This window comes from Pogona vitticeps, chromosome 4 (assembly GCF_051106095.1).
Source record: "Pogona vitticeps strain Pit_001003342236 chromosome 4, PviZW2.1, whole genome shotgun sequence".
NCBI classification, from domain to species: domain Eukaryota; kingdom Metazoa; phylum Chordata; class Lepidosauria; order Squamata; family Agamidae; genus Pogona; species Pogona vitticeps.
In genome coordinates this window covers 203,133,577-203,161,518 of record NC_135786.1, presented here as the reverse complement: position 1 = coordinate 203,161,518, position 27,942 = coordinate 203,133,577, and the positions used below count along the sequence as shown (strand labels likewise).

The window sequence follows — 27,942 nt, the reverse complement described above, 5'->3', positions numbered from 1 at the left end:
CATTCATAACAACTGCACACTTTCAATTGCTACTACAATGGAAGTGGGGACAAAATTACTCAGGTACCCACAACTCACTTACTGACATTTAAAAGTTGCTAGAAAGTCAGTGGGCAAATGACTGTTTTACTTGGTTGAAATGCAACAGCTTATCTGGGCAGGGCTTGTAGCATGCAGATCTGCAATTCAATGAAATAGGTTCTGAGAGAATGAGCACAGTCATTTTGAGCAGGGGCCCAAAGGACTAGCCAAGCATCTGGTTAGTCTTCCCCTTTAATGAAGCTCATTAGTGTACTAGAGAAGGACTTCCATTTCCCTAGGACACATTTTGTCTCTGCAATGAATCCTTAAACATGCAGGTGAATGAATGAACAGCTGCTTCCTTTAAAGCATATGCAACATCATATACTGTGTAAACTCCAATGTCTCAAATGTTTTAAGGTCATCTTTATTATGTGATAGTCAAGTCCTTCAATAAACCTGGAATAAGAATGACAAGAACACAGTGCAGGCACTGCTAACAGTGGTGTGGGGGGAGATCAACAGTGGGATGCTCAACAGTCAGCTCCACTAGTCTGATTAAGTGATCTACCGTTGACAAAGTCCTTCTGTGACCTGTCTGCTATTCCTGTGTCTAAATCATTTGTGAAAGAGCCCAGCATCTGATCCTCTTGATGACGCAGGCATACTAAGAGAGCAAGGTGGATGCAGGCTTCCTTCTTTGTGTGTGCTTCTAAGCACAATTACCTACGTAGACCTTCCATTTTTATGCCTAGTGGTAGATCCTTGATCCTTACAGCTGAAATGAGGCAGGATGTGGTGAGGTCAAATGTAGACTCTGAAAAGAAGGGGTAGGAGAGATATTTAAACTTTACATGGCTGGAAAGAGAGGTAAACTTGAACATTTTCCAGATCTACCTTTTTCCTTCTGAAGATGCTTTTTAAAATTACTTCCCCCCCCCCAGGTTGATTCTAGGCAAAGAATCCAGGATTATTCCAAACAAAAAAAAAATACAGAATGTTTTCTGAAAGGAAAATTCAGGAGGAAAAATGAATCAGTTCTGCCCTTGGCTACTCTCTGCACAATTTCTCCCCATCTCCACTTTGGAAATGACTCACTTCTTATCCACTCCAACTAATAGTCACTTATCTCCTCCAACTAATAGTCTCTTATCCCCTTCAACTAATAGTCCTAACTGAAAACAATAAGATTCTGTTTAGAATAAATGTCAGCTCTTCTCAGAATAGTTGTGGATATGAAAGTGCAGAAGTGGGCTGAGGACTGAAGCTATCAACAAAACGATGAACAAGGTCTGCATGTGCAGCATGCAAGTTGCATCCCAGAAAAATCTTGGGTACAGCTCATACAGGCTGAAGCTTTCTATGAACATAAGCATTACTTAAGATTTTATACAAAGCAGGAGCTAAGGACTTTGGTGGGTGCATAAATACCTCTAAAAATCAAACAATGTAACCATGTGACTATACACTCATTTCACTTTTGAAAAAAATATATGTTTTGATGTGTTAAATGCTGTGGAAGAGCTCTATGTCCTATTGAAGAGGGCAATTATCATTATCTGATTAACTCACCTTAATCAGAATTAAGAACCTGCAATTCACCTTCTTCTGCCACAAAAAGAGGTGACTGGGGAAGACCAGGTGAGGTTCCCAAACCTTTTTGCCCTGTAGACCACTTGCTGACTTAATTGTTCTCCACAGACCTCCTGCCCCCTGCAAAGCTTTGATACAAGTATAAACTTGCACCCCCCATTTTCCCCCCCTCTGACGTGACCCCCTGCAAGTCAAAACTGACCCCTGGGGGTCCATATAGACCATATAGAACCTCTCTAAAGAGGGTCAGGGAAAAGCGAATGGCAGAAGATGGACTGCAGGGTGGGGCTTTTGGGGAGCCATAGACCAACATTAACTATTCCAAGCGCTAGTCAATGTTGTTTCCTCCTATGGTTGTTTATTCACCTTCTATTTGGTGTGTGAGCAAGGACACTCAGAGAAAGGGGAGACTGGTACATGCACACAACAAAATAAAGGCAAATATTATTTAGAACAATCATTTCCATTTATGAGCTTTTTATCTGGCTGCAGGCAATTAGTGCTTTTCATTTAAAACATCCACAAAAGAAACATGACATGTCATTATTTTTGTTTGACTCAGAGCTGTAGACTTCAGTTTTTGTTGTTCTGAATAGAAACAAAATTACAGACATGCAAAGCTGACCTCTTGGTTCAGATAACAATTCATATGAATTCAAAGTCAAAGCCAAAGCTGTCTTTGTGACAACTCTTGTCAGCCTTCCTTGTTTGAATAAATGTCCTACATCATTCCCTAGAGCAATGATGCTTGATTTATGTTGTTACAACTGCCCCATTTCATTTTGGTCCCCATTTAACTAGTCATCTCCTTCTCTTCTATTAATCATAATTATAGACTTTCACTTTACAGATCAACTCCTTAATGAAAGTGGTTACCTGACAATGATGATCTAACTATTCCTTTGGAGAAAGGAAGAAATGGATTCCCCAGTCAGGTTTTAATACACTACTGGGATAGAAATTTTGCTTTAAGCATAATCTCTCCATACAAAGCCAATTTTTTTCCCTATAGCACTGTTTTTCTAGATTGTTTTAAGTCAGCTCTTCGTATGTAAATTATTCAACTGAACAATAACTGAATTAAAAATAAAAGTAATGGGCCACATACATATATGTGTGTATACCTACACCCATTTAATAAAATCATTCATTTGCTGATGGAATCAATTTAATTTATTATTTTTTTGAAAAGATTTACAAACCAGGTTTATACCTTCAAAGTTCTTAATTAAGGGTCTCCCCATGGAAATGCAACTGGACTGGTTAACACCCTGTTGTTCTAAACCAGTGGTGTACATGTTCCAGTGGTGTGATACAGAAGCACTCTAGGTGACACACAGGATTATCATCATACTGAGCATTGACTCTCTTTCAATCCAGAAGTCATCTTGCAGGTTTGAAGTTGTGTCTCCTACCAATCCTACTGGCCATGGACTATCCCTTTTGGGATACCCACTGTAATTTGGATGCTTGGTGATTTTCCTGACTTGGACCCAAACGCTCTTTATGAGCTGCTCACGTGTTAAGATAATCTGGAGACAGCTTTCTCTTGGTACTGCTACCTTCACATGGGTAAATGGGCCTTCTCTGTTGTTGTTCCCAGACTCTGGAACTCCCTCCCATGGGAGGTCAGGCTGGCCTCATCTTTACTGTGGGCCAGGCTGACCTCCCATCTCAGGACTCAGGCTGGTCCTTCTGCAAGCGGGTGAAGATCTTTCTCTTCAGACAAACTTTCCCTGAGTGACTGGCTACCTGAGTAGGTTTTTTAAAATGGATTGGTGTATCTTACTGCTTTGAATGCATTTTGGCATTTGCTTATTTTTTTGTATGGTATTTATTTGATCCTTTTTAGTATCTGCATACTCACTGTTAGCTTTTATATTGTATTTTAATTATGCAAGCTGCCTTTAAGGAGACAGGTGGGGTAAAAATGTTTTAAACGAACGAACAAACAAAAAACCCACGAGTTTTCAAATGTTGTATTACACTTAGTTAAATCACTGCGGGGTAGGAAAAAAATGCTATTCTTAAATTAGCTATACTGGATAGGAATAATGGGAATTGTAGTCCCAAACTAGAGGGCACCAGCTCAGCAAAGACTGATCTTCAAAATGTATCAAGAGAAGTGTATTGAAAGGTCTGAACAATTTTAAGTTTCAGAAAAGAAATCTATTTTCTGAGACTGTCCAAGTGAGAAAAAGAGAGAGGGGGAGAGAAAATTAAATAAAGCAAACATATTCATTTTTCTGAAAATTCTTGAAAATTCTGGAATATTCCACAGCCCTGTTTCCATCTTCAGTATGTATGGAAAGGAAATAGGATCCCAACGATCCCAGGGCCTGCCCCCAAACTCAGTAGATATGAACAGTATCCCCTGCAATAGACTATGGTAATGTGCTCTGAATGGAGGACTTGGAACAGCGTCTAGTGTGGCTGAGAAGGCCCTGCAACAAATGTACATTCTGTATTTGGTAAGAGCTGGTGTAGGTCAGTGAGTTGTAGCAGAATTCAGGAGTTGAAATCCCCAGTAAGGCCTATCATGATCCCCCCCAAGTCTGTGTGGTTGACAGGGTTACATACATACCCTGCCAGCTATGCACTCTTGGGTTAACTGTATAATACCAGAGCACCAGCAGAAATACGGAATGATAAAACATTTCTGAGTACTTCATACTAAAAACCCTGGGAGAGTCACCATTAAGTGGGAATTGACATCGTGATAATCATCATCACCACTACAACCATTATTATTGGCCCAATTTTCCCAGTTAATATGGAACATTCATTTTTTTTAGCAGGTAAGGCTCTTTGTGCATCTAGCCCAGTGGTTCTTAATGTTGGATTACTCAGGTGTTTTTGAACAGCAACTCCCAGAAACCCCAGCCAGCACAGCTGGTGGTGAAGGCTTCTGGGAGTTGCAGTCCAAAAACACCTGAATAACCCAAGGTTAAGAACCACTGATCTAGCCCACTATTGTCCATGCTGATAAGGAGACATTCTTCAGGATTTGAGGCAAAGTGGGTCCTCCTCATCACCTGCAAGCTGACTCTTATAACTGATAATGGGATCGTCTATGTGCAAAGTAACTTCTCTAGCAATAAAGGACAATCCTTCACCAAAGTGCACACAATTATTGACTGGGTTTTCACATGGCATTAAGACAGGGTTCTGGGAAAAGCTGGCTTCGCATTTATGATTAGTCTGCTAGTGAAAGCTCTCTAGTCCTGCCCGTTACACACAACGATCACTAAACAAACCACAAGCCTTCTGACTTTGGCTTATTTATTGTGACATTTAAACCTGGTACTCTGGCTTGTCTCTTCCCCAACAAGTCAGAAAAATAAGCCCCCAACTAACCCTCTTTCTCTCACTCTGATTTTCCATGGGAGAGACAACGTCTGGATGTAATAATAAGTAAACCACAGATGGCAGGTCCATAGTTTGTTTAGCTACTCCCACTGCAGAAGGAGTGAGGAGGTAGCCAATGTTCACATGATTTGTCATGGTAAGAGTACTTGGTATGTCCAGAACTGGCCTTGAGAACCTTCTCAATGTCATTTGAAACAGCAATTATATTGAAGAGAACTATAGTCCCAAAAATCATGTGAGTACACATTTGTATAACGTACTTGTACCCAAAATGTTTTGTAACATGCATATATAACACATGTTGAATTCTGTACTACATGTAGAATTTACATGGACAGTCTATGTTACAGTCATGGGTTGAATTTAACTAAAGGAAAAGCATCACAGCACCTCAGTTACTGTAGTATGTGTGTGCACATCTCTCTCTCTCGCTGTATGTGTCTCTTAAGGCTGCCCACGTGGCCTGGGAATTCACTGTTATGCAGGAAGGGTGGGGGGAAGTGCCTCTAGTGGTTTCACATTTATGGCCTGGAAATTCACTGGTGAGTGCATTATTTAATTCATAGTGGGGACAAGGGGGGTAGCCCTTTCCCTATAATGGAAGCAAAACTAAAGGATTATTCTTAATTAGGTAATAAAGTGATACTTGACCAATGTGTCTCTCTGTCTTCCTTAATGGAAACTGTGCTCAAAATAGGTTGCTAATTTCTGTACAGATTAAAGGTAACCAAGCTACTTTACTTGCTGATAATTTATCTAATACCTCTTAGCTTGCGCAGGCACATTCACTACAGTGAGTCTGAGCAGAAGATGCCAGCTGTTCTGTAAGAATTCACAGAACTGGGACTAAACCACAGAGCTGTTTAGATTCAAGTGGTTTAGAAGCCCAACAGCATTATCAGGGCAAAAAGAGAGCAAGAGAGAGACAGCGCGTGCGCATAACAGCAACCAAACTATTTTTTTACTGTCTAATGAAAACTGATTTCCTTATTTGTCCAGACACGGAGTCTTTTCACACTAAAAGTGTTTTATTTTATTTTTCGTTTTGTTTTGGTTTTCCATTGCCTCTGATATCTGTGCTTTGATGGACTAGAATCACTTTCATTTTAAAAATAATGAATTCTTGTTTCCTGCCCCACATAAAGCATATTCAGAAATGCCAGGGCAAAGGTATCTTTTTATCTCTATATGAACATAAACTTCTCCTTCCTCATGCAGTTATTCATATCAAATACTCACTCTTATGAAAAGTTATGGATGGAAATAGACAATACAGAAAGCTTGCTACTGGTTGCAGAAATAATGTGAAAAAACAAGACACAAACATCCCCAACACTCAGCAAAGGATTTAAACTGAAGGATACAACAAACTTTCAAGAATCTGCATCTTTAGAAGGACCATAAACTGACTAGGGGATAATAGGGAGAGAGGAGTACAGGTGCAAAAAGAAGCACCACCACTCTGTCTTCCTCTTTCCCTCTCATGCAATACCAGAACCAGGGGAACGTCCACTCAGATAGAATGTTGGGCGAGTGAGAACAGACAAAATAAAATATTTCTTTACCCAGCATGTTGTTACGTCTGGGGAACTTCTTGCCACAGGATTTGGTGATGGTATCTGGCCTAGAGGCCTTTAAAAGGGATTTGACAGATTCCTGGAGGAAAAGACCTTTGCAGGTTACAAACCATGATGGGGATGTATAATCTCCGAGCTTCAGTTACTTCAAAATGCCAGATGCAGGCGAAGAGTATCAGGAGACAGGTATCTAGTTGTCTCATGTGCACTAAATTAGTACCACATTTTTGCCATCAAAAGAACAGAAAAACTCTGAAACAACACTGTTTGTTTAAATATTGCACAAAATGAAGACTGATAAAGAGATTTTTCAGTCTCTGAAAATTTTTCAGTCGCCTAGAGTGGTCTTAACCGACCAGATAGGCGGGATATAAAATAAATAAATAAATAAATAAATAAATAAATAAATAAATAAATAAATAAATAAATAAATAAATAAATAAATAAAATTTCTATGTGTAACTATCATATTAAACACCAAGGACGGTGCCTATTAATAATATGGGAAAGCAGGAAGGTTGAACTCAGGCTTCATGTGTTGGGAAAGCATCCACCTTAGTAGAGAGGTTGAAGGATGGACAGGACACCAACTGACAGGATTCAAAGCATCCTGTACAGTATTCTTCTTTGTAGTAGTTCTTCAAAATATGGGTGAGGGGGCAGGATCCAATGTTCGAAAGTCCTCTTTTCGCTAGAAATCTAGAATGACTTAAATTTATATGCTAGCTTTCTATCTACAAGACATCTCTCCCTCCCCCTCTCTCAAATAAATGTTAATTTTTCTAATATTCTGAAATACTACCATCCTATGAGAAATATATCACATAGAATCATTGACTTTAAAGGAACTTCAGAGTTTACCTAGTTCAACCCTCTATTGATAATGGAAATCTCTAATACATTGTTATGGTATGTGGCCAACCAACTTCTACCATGTGTGAATGGAGGAGCATTCACACATTTTTTATTGAATGCACAGACTGGCTCTCTTCACCTTTGTCAATGAAATATCTACCAGAATTTGTAAATTATGCAGGAACAGAGAGTTTCACAATAGGTTTCAATTTAATTTTTTAAAGGAAAAAAGCAAAAGCAAAGTGTGCTACTTATATACTGCCCCATAGCACTTAAACTAGACAGTTTACAAGTTAATTGTGCAGGCTACACATTCCCCCCCCCCCCAAAGAGCTGGCTACTCATCTTACCAACCTCAGAAGGATGGAAGGCTGAGTCAACCGTGAGCCGGCTACTTGGGATAGAACCCTGGCTCGTGAGCACAGTTTTGCCTGCAGTCCAGCAATGTAACCACTGTGCCACGAGGCTCCTTGGAATAAAGACAAGTTTTATCTTTTTTATTAAGAAGTCTGAAATTTCATATTTGTACATAATTAAAAGTAAAAGATTCTATTCAGGTTTCCAGATGGGTGGTTCTGGCATGCCCAATCAGAATACATTGGTTGGCTTCTTCCATAGCAGATTTTTTTTTGTAGGGAAAAAAAATCCAGAACAAGCAACCATTCCTTCTTCACAAGGCTGTAATTGAGATAAAGGGGATGTCTGCTAACATAATATCCCTGGAGGAAAGTTAGTATAAAAATAAAACAATAATGAATTCACCAATACATACAAAGCACATCTCTTAATGAGGAAACTTTAAACTCATCTTCTTTGAATTAGACTCTAGATAAATAAGACTAGATTGTCTGCATATCGTTCACTGTTCAAATTCTGCTTGAATATCACGTTGCCTTCTTCACCCTAAGGCTATTCCTTCAGCCTGGAATATTTTTTTTCTAAAAATTCTTTTTAAAGTGGAGTCTATTGTTACATACAGCACTGATGTTACCTGTCTGTCATGGGTTTGGAGGGAAAGTTCCATCCTATGGGGAGTGGAAGGCGGGACATCAGGAGGAGGGGCTGTACTATATATATATGTGGAGCGTGTGTGGAGAAGCAGTAGAAGCTGGAGGAGAGCTGAGACAAGAAGCTGGTGTGGGAGTCTGTGTGTCAGACAGGGTACTACTGTGTGTCAGTCAGTACCAACCTGATAGGTTCAGGTGTCTGTATGGTTAGCCAGAACTGATAGGTTCAGGGTCTGTGCTTTATTTAAGAGTGTTCTGAGTGAACCAAACTGGTGTATGCATGATTAAGACTAAGCCACGTTACTGTATCTTATTCACTTGATCATTTTATTTTCCCTGTGTGTTCTTTAAATAAACCTTATTCTTTTATTTGTTGAAAATCCATTCCTGGTCTGTGTGACTCCTTACAGGGAATGGTTGGTGGCAGCTTAGTGAAACTGTGGCATATCCCAGTAGGTCTGGGTTTGTCACATTGATTGGTGTCCAGCGTGTGGGATACGACTGGTCCAGTTGTCCAGTGGTCCAGCAAAGCCTTGGCAAGTGTGCCCAGAGCAAGGGGGGTCTAGTCAGGGACAATCTGAGGGCGCGTAGGTAATCTTCTAGGCGTACCTCACGGGGAGGTGCGCTAGTGGAAGAACGTGCCAACTGGGGACTAGATTAGGGAGCTCTGAGGCAACCTGTTTTGGCGGGAAAAAAGCTGAGGCAAAACTGTGTGAAGTAGAAGTGATCTAGCCTGTCTGCTGAGAGGCCTAGCAGAGGGGGGTGGACTCCGGCTGGCTACAGTTGCAAGTTAGTGCTGAAGAACAGCAGCAATCTAGAGAAGGCTGGTTCTGAGGCAAAAGAGAAAAAAAAAGTGGTCGCTTTATTTTGAGGCTTGACTTTTGAAAGCAGCCTGTTCTGGGGGGGGGGATTATGCCCTTGACTCGAAGCCAAATGGCAGAAATGGGTGAAGTGAAAGACCCCCAGGTAGACCAAGGTTCTGAGGATGAATTTGGCTCAGTGCAGGATGACAGCACGGGAGAACAGAACCCAGAACTCAGAAAAATGCTCATAGCCCAACAGCATGAACTGAGGATGAGGCAATTTGAAAAAGAAGAAAGATTAGAGAGACAGAGAATGGAAATGGAATTGCAGAGAGAGAAAATGGCGTTTGAGTTACGAAAATTGGAACTGATGAACCAGAATAATAATAACAATAGGGATTCTGAGGGAGGCCAATTGTCTAAAACTGACCTGAAGAAATTCCCTGTATACCACAAGGGAGATTGCCCTGAGGTGTTCTTTTCCCTCGTGGAAAGAGCGTTTGTGGACTTCTCAGTAAGGGAAACTGAGAAGATGACCATTATGCGATCTTTAATCAGTGGCAGCCTGGCAGAAGTCTATGCAGAGATGCCAGAGGAGCTGTTAAAAGATTTTGCAGAGTTTAAAAAACTGGTGTTTGCCAGACATGGGATAAATGCGGAACAGCTGAGGCAGAGATTCAGGTCACTCACCAAGAAACCAGAGCAGACTTTTACCCAAGTGGGGGCCCAACTGGTGAGGCTGCTAGAGAAATGGCTATCTCAGGAGGGAACAGAGACCTTTCAGCAGCTCAAAGACTTGATAGCGCTGGAACAGTTCTATTCAGTCCTGCATGGGGAACTGAAGTTCCAGGTGAGGGAAAGGAAACCGAAATCTGTGGCAGAAGCAGCCGAGATCGCAGATTTTATTTCCCAAATAAGAAAGCCCTTGGGTGAGGGGAAATCGATGGGGAAACCTAAAGAAACCTACAGCAAGTACTCTCAGGGACCAGGGAAAAACCAGCAAGGGGGAGGGGCCCATGGTGAAGGGAAGCCCTCAGACATGAAACCAAGACCTCAGATTTTGGAGGGAAAACCAAAACAAGATGAGAAAGACTCAAAATATAGCAGAAAATGTTATTTCTGTCAGGGAAAGGGCCATCTAATCTCAGAGTGTGAGAAATTAAAGCAGCTAAAAGGAAATGTGCCTCATGATTCGAGTGGAACCAAGCCAAAAGCTGTGTTCTGTGTCCAGAAAGAGCAAAGCTCCTTGTCACTGAGGGAGCCTGTTGCCATGGCTACTCAATCTGGAACAGTGACATCTGCTGATCAGGCTGAGGAAAATGGTCCTCTTGTGGAGGTCAAGCGCTGCTTACTTGTGAGAACAGATTCTCAGTTGTTTGAAACAGCAGGGGTGGACGTAGGAATACTTGACCATCAGTATCGGGGGTTAAGGGATACTTGTTCCCAGGTGACCCTGTGCCATCCAGATATTATTCCTAGGGAGTATGTAATCCCAAATGAGAGCATAAAGGTGGCAGGGATTGAGGGACAGGTGATCTCGCTGCCAGTAGCTGAGGTACCTATGAACTTTCAAGGCTGGAGGGGAGTTTGGCGGCTAGCGATTTCATCGACTCTGCCAGCAGCCGTGCTCGTGGGAAATGACCTGGCTGAACATGTGAAACGGGTGCTAGTGATTACACGTTCACAAGCCACCACGGGGACAGTTCAGGGGGGTAATGATGAGCCCGAGACGGAAGCAGGTGGGGGGAGTTCAGAAGCTGAGGTCGAAACCTTGACCACAGACAGCCGATTTGGCCAAGAGCAAAAGGCAGACGCCACTCTCCAAAAATGTTTTGAACAGGTGACAGACGCCCAGCTAACACCTGAAACCCCAGTGAGATTTCGAGAGAAAAAGGGAATTTTATATAGAGAGACCCTGAGGAATATCTCAAAAGGGGGAGATGGGATCAGAAGTCAGCTAGTAGTACCTGAAAAGTATCGCCCCATGATCTTACAAAGGGGGCACTCTGACATGTTTGCTGCGCACTTAGGGGTGAACAAAACACAGCAGAGAATCACACAGAATTTTTACTGGCCTGAAATAGGGAAGCAGATCAAAGAGTTCTGTAAACAATGTGATGTGTGTCAAAGGCAGGGGAATAGCCGCGACAGGACCAAAGCAAAGTTGTGCCCTTTGCCTGTGATTGACACTCCGTTCAAATGCATAGGGGTGGATATTGTGGGACCTTTGCCCAAGGCCACAAAGAGGGGGAACAGGTTCATTCTCACCATTGTGGACCATGCCACAAGGTACCCTGAAGCCATACCCTTGACTAACATTGAAACTAACACAGTGGCAGATGCCTTGGTGGGGTATATGTCCAGGATGGGATTTGCCGCAGAAATAATCACAGATTTGGGCGCATCGTTCACATCGAAGCTCATGAAACGCTTATGGCAAATCTGTGGAATTAAGCACAAGGAAACCACTGCCTATCACCCTGAAAGTAATGGGTTAACTGAGAAGTTCAATGGGACTCTAATGCGCATGATTAGGGCTTACTTGGCAGAGAATCCAAACAATTGGGACCAGAAGCTGCAATCCCTTTTGTTTGCTTATCGATCAGTGCCACAAGCCAGTACCGGGTTCAGTCCGTTTGAACTTTTGTTTGGGAGAAGGGTGAAAGGGCCCCTTGATTTAATCAAACAAAATTGGGAGCAGATCACCCAGGATGACCCACAAGACGTTGTGACATATATAGACTCTTTAAGGAATGACCTAAAGAGAAACCTAGAGCTAGCAGCAGAGACCCTGCAAGCTCAAAAGGTCAGAAAGAAAGCTTGGGATGACCAGCAAGCCAGGGAGAGGCACTTTGACCCAGGGGAGGAAGTGCTTTGGCCTAGGCCCTGCAAAGAGAACAAACTGCAGCTGGGTAGCCCAGAAATAAAATACTTGGGTCACATAGTAGGGGGAGGAGTAATAAAACCCCTAGAGGCTAAGTTAGAAGCAGTTCGTGATTGGCCTAGACCCAACACCAAGAGAAAAGTCAAATCATTTCTTGGGTTGGTGGGCTACTACAGAAAGTTCATCCCGAGGTTTAGCGAGATTGCGGCTCCGCTGACCGATCTGACGCGGAAGAAGACTGATGACCGCATCCCGTGGACCAGCGACTGTGAGGAGGCGTTCCAGAGGTTGAAGGAGGCCCTCATCAACTATCCAGTGCTGCGTGCTCCAGACTTCGACCGGGAGTTCATCATCTACACCGATGCGTCTAACAGCGGGGTAGGAGCAGTTCTTTGCCAGGAGGATGAAAATGGTGACCAGCATCCAGTGTCCTACCTGAGTAGGAAACTCCAGAAAGATGAGAGACATTTGGCAACCGTGGAAAAGGAGTGCCTGGCCATAGTCTACGCGATCCAGAAGGCCAAGCCTTACATCTGGGGAAGACATTTTATTCTGTGCACTGACCATTCACCACTGCAATGGTTAAAGACAATGAAATCCCACAATAGCAAACTTATGAGGTGGGCTTTAAACCTGCAAGACTATGACTTTGAAGTGAAGGTGGTCAGAGGGTCAGTGAACTGTGTTGCTGACGCCTTGTCAAGAAGACCTGAAGAATGAAGACGGCGAAAGAAACATGGACTATGTATATATTTTGGTGACCAAAGGTTAAATGTATTTGTTTATTAAACATGCGTGGTTTGTATGAATAAAGGTAACTTGATGTATTGAAAATGGTAAATGTTTAACTTAGAGTGTAAGTATAAGTAAGTATGATATTGTATGTATAACTGTTTTTGTGTGTTTTAACCAGGTTGTTTTTTGGAGAAAAGCACCTTAGCTTTCCCCCTACAAAACAACTTATAAAGAGGGGAGGTGTTACATACAGCACTGATGTTACCTGTCTGTCATGGGTTTGGAGGGAAAGTTCCATCCTATGGGGAGTGGAAGGCGGGACATCAGGAGGAGGGGCTGTACTATATATATATGTGGAGCGTGTGTGGAGAAGCAGTAGAAGCTGGAGGAGAGCTGAGACAAGAAGCTGGTGTGGGAGTCTGTGTGTCAGACAGGGTACTACTGTGTGTCAGTCAGTACCAACCTGATAGGTTCAGGTGTCTGTATGGTTAGCCAGAACTGATAGGTTCAGGGTCTGTGCTTTATTTAAGAGTGTTCTGAGTGAACCAAACTGGTGTATGCATGATTGAGACTAAGCCACGTTACTGTATCTTATTCACTTGATCATTTTATTTTCCCTGTGTGTTCTTTAAATAAACCTTATTCTTTTATTTGTTGAAAATCCATTCCTGGTCTGTGTGACTCCTTACAGGGAATGGTTGGTGGCAGCTTAGTGAAACTGTGGCATATTAAATTCTTTTTAAAGTGGAGTCTATTACTTGATTTTTTTTTCTGTGTTGGATCCCAGCAGAATAGAACGAGCAAACAGTGAATAAATAACTTCTAGATGGAGGATAGGTAAGGCTTTGGTTATCAAGAGAAACGTTTCATCTTCAACTTGAATAACAGTAAGTGCTTTTAAGCTATCTTCTTTTGAAAATGTTATTTTATTTGGCCCAGTTCCCAAATTCTTATTGTTCACCATATCTTTACAAACCTGGCAAACTCAACAGCAATTTTGTGGTTAAGGAAGCAAGTACTGTGGAAGCCAACCCACCTGCTGATGTAGAGTTTCCAACAATATATTGTCTTAGAAATTTTTTGTAACAGATAAAATTGTCAACCATTTGAAAACTGCACAGCCTGTGCTGTAAATTAATATGGAACAAATGGGGAATAGAATGTGTACCATCTTATTCTCCTGCTGCTTTTTGAATAATAACTATTGTTTCAAATGCTCAGCACCTTCTTTGCTTCAGCTTTAGACTAAGCAAATTCAGCCCCTCTTTCCGGATTGGGTCCAGTGACCCTATGAACATCTCTACTTCAGATATTAATTTGGCTTGATAATACTTAATTGTTATTATAGAATCATAGAATCATAGAAGGGTGATGTTGGAAGGGGCCTACAAGGCCATCAAGGCCAACCGCCTGCTCAATGCAGGACTACAATCAAAGCACATCTGCCAGGTGAGTATCTTAAGTTTTTCTTGAATGCCTACAGTAATGGAACACTCACCAGCTCCCGAGGTAACTGGTTCCACTGTTGTACTGCTCTAACAGTTAGGAGGTTTCCCCTGATATTCAACCAAAATCTGGCTTCCTTTAACTTGAGCCCATTGTTGCGTGTCCTGCATTCTGGGTTTATTGAGAACATATCCTGCCCCTCCTCTGTACGACAGCCTTTCAAATATTTGAAAAGCCTTCTTTTTTCAAGGCTAAACATGCCCAATTCTTTCAGCCTTTCCTCATAAGGCTTGGTTTCTAGCCCCCTGATCATCCTTGTCACCCTCCTCTGAACTTGTTCCAACTTGTGTCAAAATGCCACCACATGCACATCTGTGCGCAGAAAAAGAGCCAAAAATCAAAGGATTTATAAACTCTGGTTAAAGCAGTACTTTTCAGAAAACGTCTTTAAAATGAAGGCATTTGACAGAGAAGAGGAGAATCAAGGTGTTCTTCCTGAAAGACTGAAAATAATTTTAAAATTATATAAACTGGATCTTAGATAAAATGTATAGCACAAATGCAAACAAAAGGATGTCAGTGTGTTTAAATAGTACATTCAAGGAATGTATATGTTACACTAAAACTGGGAAGACTATAAAGAGAACAAATTCTAAATTGTAAAGTAAATGATAAATCAAGCAAAGAAGAAATCTAAAGGGCATTTCATTTAGAGCAGAAAGACCACCACCATGGCCTAAATGCCACTTTTAGTCCCATCTAGTGCAGACCACCGATGAGTCTTTGGAAAGTCAATGATTATGAAAGGCTTGTCTACATGGACTCAGTTGCAGCAGGCTAGAGTAGGCCAAATAGGTCACGTGTGGTCTGGTGTGCCGTTCGGTGCAAAATTTGTGTTCAAATGGAATCGGCACCTCAAGAGACCCTACAGGGTCCACCTCCATTATGAAAGCAAAAATAACAAAAATTCCCCTCCTTGTCCCCTCCTCCTTCCTTCAGATTCCAGGAATAAGTTTTTAATATTTTTTTCTAAAGGGTACGGTGCACCAGCACTGTCATAATAGACTTTAATCTGCCCCCCCCCTTTTTTGGCTTCTTTCTTCTGCCCCTGTTTAATTTCCCAATATTGTGAAGTGGCTAAACTGTATTCTTAAGTCACTTAAACTCATCAGGAAATTGAAACTGGAAGAAAGATTTAAATCCATTAGCTCCATTTGGGTTAATTTCCAGTGAATGCATGTGTTGCAAATTAGTCAAGATAGAGCTATTCTACCTGCATCAAAAACCAGTAGCTACCAGTATACTGTAATGGCACCCTTAGTCTGATTGATTCAATGTGAGCATTGTAGGTGAAGCCAACAATTGGATTTAGCCCTATTCATTTACATACTCTAAAAAAGTAAAGGAAGCAAGTGGCTTAGATGACAATGCTATGTCATGAATATAGATACAGAACAGAGTGAATACAGAGACTAATTAGTTCTTTGCATTAACTTTCATGGTAGAAAATTGTTAGACATACATTCACACTTCCATCTTGGATGTTGGTGACATAATTCTAGGAATTTTCAAAATCTACAAGCCACCTATGTCTCTTCAGCAGATTCATATGTGAAATTGCTGACATTTATACAAAGATATGCAACCTGTCACAAAAATTAGCCTCCTTCCTGAACAACTCTAAGAAAGAGATTATAACCAGCCATTTAAACACATATTCTAGCAACAAGCCTTGTGGTTAAACCAGTATTGTAGTGAAGACTCTGCTAATGACCTGAGTTAAATCCCAATGGATTTAGGTAACCGGCTCAAGGTTGACTCAGCCTTCCAGTCTTTTGGGTCAGTAAAGTGAATACCCAGATCACTAGGGGCCGATGTGTAGCCTGCATACTGAAATTGTAAATGCTGAAAAATAGCTTTAGGTGGTTTGTGGTAGAATATAAGCAGCACACTTTTAGAACAGATCCAGAAAAATGTAGCTTCATCTCTGTCCCAAGTAAACTGGCAGAAGTTGTTGCTAAGACAAAAATCACCAAACCTTTCAGTGGACAACTCAGAATTATTTTTCTAAAAGAAAGTTTTATTATATCATTGTTATGGAATGCATAGTCTTTTATTACTAGTTTTATTACTAGTTTGGGTGTTGTAAGCACCCAAAATTATATGTAAACTGTTGAAGCAAAGAATGCAAATGAATAAATTAATGACTGCTGCCCCATCAGCTTTTTACAATTTTCGGTCAACAAGCAAATAGTATAAGCATGAGACACCTGAACTTGGAGTTTTAAAAAAGCTTTGGATAAAGCTCCTCATAAAAGCTAAACTCAGCAGTCATTGAATATAAATATGTAACTAGTTAAAAAAGAAAAAGAGGAGGATAGGTGTAAAAGAAAGTGGCAAAGCAGGACTGGAGTTGAACATGAAGACAAAAAGTCATGACTTAAGAAGAACAACACTTTAATATTGACAATGAAGAAACTGAAATACTCTGAGATTTTGTATCTCTTGGCTCACTCATCAATCCTAATAGGGCCTGCAGCCAAGAAATCAGAAGGAGACTGAGTCTTGGAAGGGCAACAATTAAAGAACTAGAAAAGATAATCAGGTGTAAGGATGTTCTTGGAGAACAAAAACAAAATCATCCATACTCTTGTATTACCATGTAGAGATGTGAAAGCTGGATAGCAAAGAAAGCTGCTAGGAAAAGAACTGATTCATTTAAAGTGTGGTGTTGGAGGAGAGCTTTGTGGATATCCTGGACTGCCAGAAAGACAAATAAGTGAGTTCTAGATCAAATCAAACCTGAACTGTCTCTGTACGTAAAAATATTGAAACCAAGGCTGCCCTACTTTGGGCACATCACGAGAAGGCAGTATTCTCTGGAAACAATGATGATGCTGGGAAAGGTGGAAGGCAGCAGGTAAATAGGAAGACCAAATACAAGATGGATTGATTCCCTAAAGAAAGCCACAAGCTTGAGTTCGCATGAACTGACCATGGCTGTTGAGGACATGACATTTTAGAGATCACTCATTCATAGGATTGCCTCAAGTCAGAGGCAACTTGATAACACATAAGAACAACAGGTTTAAATGAGCAATGTTCACAGGAGAGGTAAGAAGTGAAGACTCCCCGGGATTTGTACTGGAATCAGTTATTTGACATTCATATATTATCTGGACCCAGGACCATAATAAATTATCTTGAACCAGTTAACAGTGAACTAACTCAGTTTCCAGATGATAGCAATTTATTCAGAAGCTGAAACTGAAAGGCTTAAAACTCTTAAGAATTCAAAGACTATTAAGAATTCCAGAAGAATTTCTGCAACCTGGAGATAAACCTTCTGTGAATGTGATTTAGGCAAAGTTATGCATGTGGAAGGCGTTCATCATCCACAGGGCCACGTGTTCTCATCTCCTGATATAAGTTCCAGAAAAAAAATCTATTTAGTGTTCAGAGATTTGTGGGTAAAAGACAAAGTGAGTGATGGGGATGAGGAGAAAATGGATTAAAAATAAAATGCCAGTGTTTAGGCATGATACTTCAAGACTTTTTTCATCACAGCTCCCAGAATTTGCCAGGAATTCCCTCAGCTAGAATTCTGGTAGCTGTGCCTTGGCATGTCTCTCCATACAGCAATGGTCAGCAGGCTGAAGAAGCCTGAAGAAGCAGGAAATAGCTAGGAGTAGTATGATTATGCTATCAGCATCCCATGTCTTTATACGAATCCATGATCGAGTCATATTTGGAATACTATGTGCAATTCTGGGTATGAAAAGCCTGTCAGTCCTTAAAAAGTAAAAGAAGAGCCAATATCCTCGAGGGGTTAATGTATATTTAGAAGAAAAAAGAAAAAGGCTTAAATATTTGTGCAAATGTACAGGAGAAATGACAGTATAATGTAATACATGTCAACTCAAAAGCAAACCACACTTCGTTTTCTGGGTCTAACACTCAGGTAAATTTTCATAGGAGCATAGGAAGCGGACTTGAACTATTGTTATACAGCTATATAACAATAGTTCATAATGGGAAAAGAAAGTGCAATTTCATGTAATACATAAACCAGAAAGGTCCACTGGCACCTTTAAGACTAACGTTTCAGTTTCTCCTGAGTTCAGTTTAAAAATTCTAAAATCTCTCTGTTTCAACATGAAGGTTTTGCAAATGTTGGTAAATTCTTACAAGAACATGAGCTGAAATGAAATTCCAAGCCATTCCATGGGACAGCAGTGAGTAGCTGGATAGTACAGATTGCTTAGTAAATACAGCCCTCAGCACCATAGTGTGATGCACAATATTTTAAAAATCATTCCTAAACCTATCTACTCCAAAATAACACCTCACAAGTGGAATGGGATTTAAGGTATTTGTACACAGGATTGTAATCTGAGGGTGAGATCATGTAAAAAGCAAATGTGCATTTCTTGCTATCATGCCATTCTCCCTCCAGGCATGCAGCACCTTTAAAACTCTGTGCCACAACTATCAGACTTGAAAATAAAGCCCTTGTTTACACTTCTGCCTGATAACTACTCTCAAAACAAAAGTAACATGCTAAGCTGCTGCTAGGATGCACAGACAATTTTACCTTTCCAGGGAGTTCCACTTCTGATGACATACTAACTGTATCATCTATTATGACCCTAGGCAACAGCAATTATTTATAGAGCAAAGAATATAATAATAATAATAATAATAATAATAATAATAATAATAATAATAATAATAATAATAATAATAATAATAATAATAATAATAATAATAATAATAATAATAATAATAATAATAATAATAATTTATTGTCATTGTAAGTATATACACAGTATACCCATACAACGAAATTCACAGACACCCAGAGACCAGACACATGCACACACATAACATTCCCCAAACACTCCCCACCCACTAGAAGTCCCCCACTAAAAATACAAACATCTACACCTCAGGCCAAGTAACACAGTCCAACTAATTATTCACTACTGGTGGTCTTTAAGCTCATTATTAATTGCAATTATAGCTCTAGGATAAAAACCATTTAGAAAACGTGTGGTCCGAGTCTTAATTGTTCTATATCTTCTGCCAGACGGTAACAGTTCAAAAAAGTTATAAGCAGGATGGGAAGAGTCTCTCAGGATGCTGTGTGACTTCCTCAGACAGCGGGATGTGAAGATGTCATCCAGGGTTGGTAGCTGGAGCCCGATGATATTCTGGGCAATTTTAATGGTTATGAATGTTAGACAAATCTGTGTCTACTTTGCCCTCTTTTTGATGATGCATTAAGTTGTCAACCAAGCTGAAATACCTGGGACAAAATTCTACTGAGTTCAATATGTCTTCTCAGCTGAAAGGAACACATCCATGTTAACTATGACTTGATTTCTGTTCTTCTAGCCACCTGATATTATTCATTCCTAACAACAACCATACAAACCTCAAGATATATCAGTTGCTCTCTTGATGGCTGTTGTGTTTGTATTTCATAATATAAAGCACAATGAAAACCAGAGGAATTTAAGGAGAACAGTTGAACATGTACTGCCAGCAGCGTACATCGTTACAGGAGAAGAAAAATACAAAACATTTGAAGGGTCAAATCTGGGGCTGAATGCTAATACATGCTATGAACAGATGTCATGTTAAGCAGTTTATTTAGTTTGAATAAAACTGTAGATCAAGGGACTACGGAGGTGGGGAAGGACTGGAGTAGATTAAAATATTGCAAAAAACTAAAACAAACAAACAAAAGCCTTGGGTTTGTTAATTCCATGATCTGCCACATCTTTCCATCTGCACATAATGTGTGGGTGTTAAAAAGCTGGAAGGGAAGCTTGAGTGTTAAGGAGATTCAAGAAAGTTGTGTGTATCTACACGTTCTAACACTTTCTTTCTGCACAATGGAGAAACATTTGCAAACAGCAGCCCCAAGTAATATATTAATAGCACAAGGGTATCTATGTTTACTCAGAAGTCAGTGCCGTTGAATTCAGAATGAGTTATTTCCAGGTATAATTGCAGACCAAAAGCACTTGTACTGATAATGAAAAAAATGATCATAATCGTAATTGCAAAAATATTAGAATGCTCTGAAGGAGGTAAAAGAAGAAGAAAGCTTCAGAAAAACAGGCCTCTGAGCTGGAAATGGTCTCCAAAAGGTACTTTACCTGGATGGTAACTTAGAGGATGTATGTTTTGATTTTAATTTCAAGATGAAACTTGACAAGCTATAAATCCTAGAGTAACAGAGTCATAGACTTGGAAGAGACCACTGAGGCCATCCAGTCCAACCCCCCCCCCCGCCATGCGGGAACATCCATCAAAGTACTCCCAACAGATGGCCATCCAGCCTCTGCTTAAAAACCTCCAAAGGAGGAGACTTCACCATCCTTCGAGGCATCCTGTTCCACTGCCAGAGAGCTCTGACCATCAGGAAATTCTTCCTAATGTTCAGATGGAATTTCTTTTCCTGTAGTTTGTATGTTGAAACAACCAGTGATATCTGCCTTTGACATTTAATGAAGACCTCAGACACAAAGCCAGTACCAAACACAGAGATTGGTCAAGTTTGGTCAAAATTATCTGGAAGTTGACTCATGGCAGCTGGACTTCTTTTTGTTAGGTTGAAACATTTTGCTACTCATCCAAGTAGCTTCTTCAGTCTCAGGAGAGTTGGTAGCAGACCCCTGATATATACTCCCCATTGGTTTCACTTCCCCTTGCTCTGAATAGGCTCGTTAAAACGACAAAAAGGACGGGGTGGTGCTTGTGAATGAAAATCCCACCTCTGCAGTCCTTCTCCACTCATTATCATGGGTTGTTAATAGAGATGAGGGCATTCATATACGAATATCCGCAAGTGCAGATAATGAGGGTCCGGCCCCCTGAGGCCAGACCGACCACTCACAATTCTGCTGCTGCTATGAGCTCCACAGTCCCTTCACAGTGGATTAGCCAGTCCTGGCAGGAGGCTGGATGATGAGCCTCTCTGCCAAGTAGCAGAGTGGCTAATCCATTGCGAGCAACGGAGAGATAGGAAGGGACCGTGGAGTGCTGGAATCAAGAGTGGTCGGTCTGGCCCCAGGGGGTCGGACCTTCGTTATCTGTACATGTGGGGGGGGGATATTGGTATACGAATACCCCCATCTCTGGTTGTTAACAGTGGTCTTTCTGGTGTGTGTGGTCCTAATCTTTCTGGGGACCGATAAAAGGGCAGCATGATAAACAGGAGACAGATTGTATCTGAGGCTTTCATCCGGTTGAGTGAGGAATTTTCTACATGCATATGTATAGCCTCCCTGCTCATCAAATGTGTGTCCTTTTTCCTTCAAATGAAGGAAAACTGCTGATTGTGGTCCTGAGCCATTACCCCTCCTGTGCTGGGCCATTATCCTGTTTAGTGGCTGTTTGATTTCTCCAATATAGAGCTCTTTGCGTTGGAACGCATATACTATATTACTCCTGTTGTTTTTTGGTATCTAGTCGTTTGGGTGGATGAGTCTCTGCCTTAGTGTGTTTGTGGGTTTGAAGCACATGGGCATGTGGTGTTTACCAAAAATCTTTTTGAACTTTTCAGACACACCTGCCATGTAAGGAATGACCAGGTTCTTCCATGGGCTCTTGGTCTCAGACTGTTCCATTGTCCTCCTGGGTTGGGACACTACCTTGTTAAAGGTCCATTCTGGATATCCACAGGCCTTAAGGGCTGTCCTTCTTCTTGGTTTTCGTTGAAGTTGGGGATGTTCTTGCTCTGTGGTTCAGCATCCTGATGACCCCTAGTTTGTGTTGCAATGGGTGATGAGAGTCAAATCACAGGTATTGATCAGAGAACGGGGTTTTCTATAGATTTCTATTCCTAAACTGCTATTAGATCCTATGATGACTGCACAGTTCAGGAAAACCAGCCAGTTGTCTTTTGTGTCTTCCCTGGTGAACTTAATACTTCGGTCCACTGCGCTTATGTGGTCTGTGAAGGCCTGTACTTCCTGAATCTTGATATTCGCCCAGGTGTCGTCCACATACCTGAACCAATGTGCCAGAGTCATCCCCTGGAAGGTGTTTAGTGCCTTCTTTCCCACTTCTTCCATGTATAAGTTGGCAACAATGGGCAACACCAGGGAACTCATGACACAGCCATGTTTCTGTCTGTAAAAGTCATCTCTATAGGTGAAGTAAGTGCTGCTCAGACACAGGCCGAGGAGCAAGGCATATCTGGTCTGGGTTGAGGCTGCTTCTGGTGGAGAGGATGTTGTCTTTATCCAGTCTCCTTTGTACAGTTATTAGGGCATCGGGGGTGGGAATGCTGGTTAAGAGGGATGTGACATCAAAGGATACCATAGTTTCATCAGTATCTAGTTTCAGTTCCCAGACCTTGGATGCAAACTCCTCTGGTTTGTGAATGTGGTGGTCTGAGTGCCCAACAATGGTGCTAAGATGGTGGCCACATATTTAGCAATGTTGAATGTTACTGAGTTTATGCTGCTGACGATGGGTCTGGGGGGGGGCTCCTTCCCTGTGTATCTTGGAAAGTCCATAAAGGGGGAGGGCTCTCCAGGATACAACCAGTGGTAGGTTGCCTTGTCAATGGCATGGTCCTTTTCCAAGCATTTCAAGCATTCTATCGCTTTCTCCTGTAAATGTTGGTGGGGTCCCTCTTCAGTTGTTTGTATGTATGTTAGTCTTCCAAAAGTGAGCTTACTTTTCTATGGTAATCCATAGTGTTGAGGACAACGGTGCATCTTCTTTTGTTTGAGAGATGTCAGAGCACTTCTTTCCTTTCTGGTGAGGTTGGATGGTGGCATTTGAGAATGGGAAAGTGTTGCAGAAACTTTCATCCAGAGTTGTTCGGCTTCTGCCACTGGCAGACTGTTGCTTCGGAGAACCAATTCTGTGGCTGTAATGAAATCCACAACTGGAATCTGTTTGGGCGTGATGGCAAAATTTAGGACTTTGGGTAAGACCTCCCTCCCTGGCTGAGTGAGTTCCCTGTCTGAGAGATTTTTCACCATTTCTCATTTGTGTCCTCAGCTGTGATTCCCTCATCATCCTTCTTCTTGTTGAGTTCCCCTGCTGTCTGATTTTGGAAGATAAGGGGATCAAATTTCTTGGTTTGCCTCTCTTTGCCTTTGAAGTGCTGGGTCAGTTGTGCTTTTTGGACAAAATCTAGGACTGCATCCCGTGTCAGTTTGAATAGGTTAGAAAGTAGTTCCTGGTAAAGATGATCTGCTCTGTGTTCCAAAATGTCTATGGTTAAGTGGACCTACCTGATCCTTTCATTAGACAGCTGTTCCTGTGCCTTCTGAAGGATCTTGTTCCCCCATTGGCTTCTTTCAGTAGAACGCAAGTGTAGGCTTGTCGAGGTGAGGTTCTATTGTCTGCATCTCAGGCTGAAGTGCAACTGGTTCCTGTGGTCTACTACTTTTCTTGCTGTCCTTTCATATTCTTGCACCAACTTCAGGTTATCTGTCCCCAAACTGGAGTCCAGTTGCCATGATTCATCTTCCAGATAACCACACCTGGACAATGGAGAATCTTCACAGAAATTGGTCAGAATTATTGCTCTTGCTTTAAACCTTTCAGTGTTTAAAACAGCAATTCTGTGGTAACACTGCATTTATAATTATATGGACACTGTAAATAAATCTAAATTATTAATGAATAAATTGCCCCCTCCCCCCAGTCGGACACAGTGAGTGAAAGTCAGCACTGGGTCCATTGCATCAAAATGCTCAAAGGTGATATGCAGCCATTTTCTTAGAAAAGCAAGCCTTTGGAACAAAGTGTCTGCCTCAAACACAGCTGGAATAGTCCTGTAGAAACACTGCTTAATGTGTCAACAACCTGCTCCAAATATCACAGCTTTCTAGTCCAACAGATTTATTTGTAGGAGGCTTTGAGATGCAGCACAATAACACACATACTGGTATATGTCTCCCTCAACAACTGCTACGAAATGTCACACAGCAAACCAACAGAAAAGAAAAAGTACATGGCAATATGAGACATGACAGTGCTGCACTTTAAGGCTGCCTAAGCCAATAGCCTCTTTCCACCTAATAGTAGGACTGGTCCTGGAGAAGAGCATTGATATCGGCTTTCCCTCAAACAGCATATTGTTTGGGACCAGTTCTGTAAAAATTGGCTGGGGAAGAACCTTCTCTCCTTCATGACCAGCAGAAATAGGTCTCTCTAGATCCCAACATTTGTCTGCAGGAGATTTCTAAAATCCCTTGCAGCCTTTGCATTGCATTTACCCATCTGCAAAACCATCACTGCCAAAACACATACACAACTGGCTCTAATTTCCCATTATGAAGTACCTCTTTATTTATTTATTATTTATTTATTTATTTATTCGTTCATTCATTCAACTTATCTGCCGCCCACACTACCCAAAGGTCTCTGGGTGGCTTACAACAATTTAAATACAGTAAAAAGATAAAAAGATAAAACAATTAAAATACAATTAAAAATACAGTGCTCTAAAAATTGCCATCAGGACCCAGAGTTGATATTATTTCAATTAAAAACCTTCTGGAACAGGAAGGTTTTGACCTGGCGCCGAAACGTCATCAATGTTGGTTCAGGACGAATCTCCCTCGGGATGGTGTTCTATGGTCTGGGGGCAGCTGCCGAAAAGGCCCTTTGTCTACAAGCCATCCCTCATACCTCCTTGAGGGATGGCTCTTTCAGGAGGGCCCCCTGGCTAGATCTTAATTGCTGGGTAGGCTCATATGGAAGGAGGCGGTCTTTGAGGTATCCAGGGCCCAAGCCGTTTAGGGCTTTATATATCAAAACAAGTACTTTGAATTGGGCCTGGGCAATGACTTGTAGCCAATGTAATTTAAACAGAATTGGCCAGATGTGTTCCCTAGCAGCCCCACCACTGTTCTATGCTCTTAATTTTGAATTAAATCGTCTATCCAGTGAATTTATCCTGGAAATGTTTCATGACTTTTTCAGGCACCACTTCTGCTCAATATAAATGAGCATTTTTAACCATTCTTTGCTTGCTGCTCATTGTCTTATCATGCACACAGAAGCGCTATCTATGACAGAGTGTTCAAGCCATAAAACCAGGTGGTGTGACTGAGGCTTGCCTATATATACTCCAATGTACACACAAGGTAACTTCATGCATACTTTTTTCATGTACAGTGGTGCCTCGACTTACGAACTTAATTGGTTCTGGAGCTCTGGTCGTAACTCGAAATGGTTGTAAGTTGAAGCACCATTTCCCACAGGAATGCATTGAAATGCAATTGATCTGTTACAGCCGAAGAAAAAAAATCACCCAAACCCCCACAAAAAACAAAAACACTGCAAGACCCATTGGAAACACGATCAATCCATTCCAGTTGAAAGGGGGGGAACAAAGAAACCATGCAAGACCCTTTGGAAATGCAAAAAAGCAAAGCAGAAAGCAAACAAACCTTGCAAGACCCATCAGAAATGCAAAAAAAAAAAGCAAAGCAGAAAGCAAACAAATCATGCAAGACCCATTGGAAATGCAAAAAAAGCAAAGCAGAAAGCAAATAAACCATGAAAGACTCACCGGAAATGCAAAAAAACGAAGCAAACAAACAAACAAACAAAGAAAACCCAAAGCAGAAAGCAAACAAAACGTGGAAGACCCATCGGAAATGGGGGGAAAGCAAAGCAGGAAGCAAACAAACCATACAAGACCATTGGAAATGGGAAGAAAACCCCCCAAAAACAAACAAATCCTGCAAGTCCCATCGGAAATGCAAAAGAAGCAAAGCAGAAAGCAAACAACTCCCACAAGACCCATTGGAAATGGGAAAAAACCCAAAAAGCAAACAAACCCCACAAGACCGATCGAAAATGGTAAAAACATACCAAAAAACAAAGACTTCAATACCCATCACAGCATAGAAACATAACTCCCTCAGCCCAAAACCAAGCTGCAAAACCCTCCCAGAACAGTTTTTAAAAAGCAGAAAGCAGCACCTTACCTTACCAGGCAGTCCGAAGCCTCCTCCAATCGCACACTCTCTAACTGCTGGGGTGGAAGAGCTACAAAGAAGCAGCCTCTTCACCAATAACGGTTAGCAATTTGAATTCCCTGCTTTTTCTGGTTGTAACTTGAAGCTCCAACCTCAAGTCGAATCAAAATTTTGTGGCTGCAGCTGGTTGTAACTCAAAATGGTCGTTTGCTGGGACATTTGTAAGTCGAGGCACCACTGTACATTCTCTTGATTTGTGTGGTGCTTCTTCAGTAAAAGAAAGGGTGAAGCATATATCCACTTGCTTTTGTTTATAAGAATTAAACTGACAGCCAGGTGAAAGTATGAACTAACCTTATTAGTTTTGTTTAGGAACTGATCCTTATATATAATAATGTATAATGTAGCTTTAAAATGTTAGATGTAGTTTCTTTAAATACAGTAATTACATTTTACCTTTGACTTTCAATGCTTCTGATAGTTTTGTACAAGTATAAATGGAAAAACATAGTACGATGCAACAGATTCATCACAACCCAGCACATGTGATGTTCTCCTTTCATGAATCAATATGGCTAGTCAGCCCGTAACAGAAAAAGTACAGCTACACAACAAAAACAATGACATTACCCTTTGTTAAACTAAATTACAGTTGTAATGTACTGTAGTTAAACATATGTTACTGTAAAAAAAGAGTTAATTAGATGGAGCTATATACTGTCACAGGAGATGAGAAATGGGTTTCTTTCGAATACAACTTTCAGAATCACATCGCTTACAGTAATAGTCTCAAAAATGTGCTTTCCATCTCTATGCTGTTCCTTCCAACATGTGGATTGCTTTCATGCTCTTCAGACACCAAACTGTATATAGGAAATTTTCTGAATGCAAATGCTTTGACTCAAAAAACTTACAAATGTTGTTTTCACTGAATACTTCAATGTCTGAAAACTTGAATAACAATCTGCCCTAAAGGTATTCTGGGCGTTTAAACAGTAATGGTGTTAGTTTGAGGTCTAAAAATGGTATCTTTGGAGAAAACATCAAATTTTTTGGATGTTTAGATGTTGAAATAGGTTGTTGACTATGATAGTCACATGCTCTGGCTTTTCCTTGATACTGCTATCATCAGAAGCAGGCAGGTAATAATTAGCATTATAACTACATCTTAGGATCTAAAAAATGGCAGTGGAAATAAAATGAAAGAAGACAGGCATGAAAAAGGGAGACTGAGAGAAGGTGGTGTTGCTTTTGAATTTAATGGCTGCAATCAACATTTTAACTACCGCTTCTCTGTTTGGTAAAAGCATTTTTGTCATGCAAATTACTCTGCACTATTACAAAAATGTGTTTAGGAAAGATTGTAAGTGCCTTTCAGAATTACACTAAAGCCCTTTGAAAGTATGTCTAGTTTATAGGGAGTTCCCCCTCCCAGGTTAAAAAGCAGTTCAATACTGTAACATATTTTACACGGAAAATCTTCCTACATCAAGATTTTCAGGTACACATAAGTTTATAGGGGATACACAGTGCGGTGTTTTGGACAGCGTGACAGACCTTGACTCAAGAGGCATAGGCTTGAATCCTGCTTTGCCATGGAACCTTATTGTTTGTGTGGCACAATTTAAAAACAAATTGTGTGGCACAATATCTTAAATATCTCAAGCTGCGACTACACGGTCAAAT

The 27,942-nt window shown here is 41.0% G+C and overlaps 1 protein-coding gene across 1 annotated transcript in view; it reads right to left on the bottom strand.

The window, feature by feature from the left end:
• The window catches only part of KCNB2 (potassium voltage-gated channel subfamily B member 2), a 201,574-nt gene that overhangs the window by 111,449 nt on the left and 62,183 nt on the right, over window positions 1-27,942 (bottom strand). The window lies entirely within an intron of this gene.